Below are 1,815 nucleotides of genomic sequence, written 5' to 3' on the forward strand. Positions count from 1 at the left end.
GATAGATTCTCATTGCAAAGGCCTTATTGAAATCACACAGGTAACCACTAAAGACACTCCAAATCATGGTACTATCCAAAAGTGGGATCCTAAATTAGAATAAATTATAATCCGTGTATATATGTCAAAATACATTCTCCTGTCATGCATATATATAAAAAGAACAAACTTAAAAAAAAGAATTCACAGAGTAAAAATAAAATAAAATAAATTAAAAAATTTTAAAAAGATGTTTTTATGCTCTCTGCTTACCTTTGGTTTCCTTTCTGGCCCAGGGAACTGTCACTGTTAGAGTCTAAAATGCTCTCCTCCTGTCAGCCATTATGTCTGGAGCCAACAGCTCCAGCCTGGCACCAGGATTCTTTATCTTGAATGGTGTTCCTGGGCTGGAAGCTTCGCACACCTGGATCTCCCTGCCATTCTGCCTCATGTACATCATTGCTCTTGTGAGGAATGTGGGACTCATCTGCCTCATTACTCATGAGGAGGCCCTGCACTGACCCATGTACTACTTCCTGGCCCTGCTCGCCTCCACTGATGTCACCTTGTGCACCACCACTGTGCCCAACATGCTGTGTATATTCTGGTTCAACCTCAAGGAGATAGACTTTAATGCCTGCCTGGTCCAGATGTTTTTTGTCCACATGTTGACTGGGATGGAGTCTGGGGTGCTCATGCTCATGGCCCTGGACTGCAGATGTAGCCATCTGCTACCCCTTACGCTATACCACCATCCTCACCAACCCTGTCATCGCCAAGGCTGGTCTTGCCACTTTCTTGAGGAATGTGATGCTCATCATCCCATTCACTTTCCTCACCAAACGCCTGCCCTATTGCCAGGGCCACCTCATCCCCCACACCTACTGCGACCACATGTCTGTGGCCAAGGTGTCCTGTGGCAACGTCAAGGTAAATGCTATCTATGGTCTGATGGTTGCACTCCTGATTGGTGTCTTTGATATCTGTTGTATCTCTGCATCTTACACTATGATTTTGCAGGCTGTAGTGAGCCTGTCATCAGCAGATGCTGGTCACAAAGCCTTTAGCACCTGCACATCTCATATCTTTGCCATCGTGATCACTTATGTACCTGCTTTTTTCACTTTCTTCACTCATCAATTTGGAGGCCACATTATTCCCCACCACATACACATCATTGTGGCCAACCTTAATCTGCTGTTGCCTCCTACCATGAACCCAATTTTTATGGAGTCAAGAGAAAGCAGATTCGTGAAGGAGTCATCAAATTCCTATTTGGAGACAAGACTGGCCTCACTTAAGACAAGCAAATCACAAAATGCATTGTTTGGCATGGAGAGAAAATAGTGGAGAAGAATTCATAAAAGGTGAAAATGAAATATTAAATCATTCTAAAACATAGAGTTTCTAAAGTCTTTGCAAGTGTATATTTTTAAATGTTTATTGTTTGTAAATATCTGCCAAAATAGAGAATGCAGAATTAAAAAAGGTAAAATATTCATTCCCAATAAAGATTATGTTTGTCATGATTTTTTATAGAATCATATGTTTAGTGACACTAGAAAGTTAATAAAAGTCAAAAGGTAAGCCTGATGTATCCACACATTGTGTGGAGAAGTAGGAGGCTAGACTAATGTGGGCAAGCACATCCTCTCCACTAGGAACAAATTCTATGCAGATCAAATGCATTTTTGCCATGGGGCCATAAGGGTCCAGGGTTGCAATATTTTCTAATAATTTTTAAGGCAACCAAGATTTGATGTTTTATAAAATCTTTGAGTTTTGTTCACTATTTTTTGAAAAAATCCTGTTTCATACAAAAATTTCTAAGTGTTC

The 1,815-nt window shown here is 40.6% G+C and overlaps 1 pseudogene; it reads left to right on the forward strand.

The window, feature by feature from the left end:
• The first annotated feature begins 323 nt into the window (after positions 1 to 323).
• LOC101975756 (olfactory receptor 52N2-like) lies at positions 324 to 1,280 on the forward strand (annotated as a pseudogene).
• The last annotated feature ends 535 nt before the right edge of the window (positions 1,281 to 1,815 follow it).

This window comes from Ictidomys tridecemlineatus, chromosome 4, assembly GCF_052094955.1.
Source record: "Ictidomys tridecemlineatus isolate mIctTri1 chromosome 4, mIctTri1.hap1, whole genome shotgun sequence".
Taxonomy (NCBI): Eukaryota; Metazoa; Chordata; class Mammalia; order Rodentia; family Sciuridae; genus Ictidomys; species Ictidomys tridecemlineatus.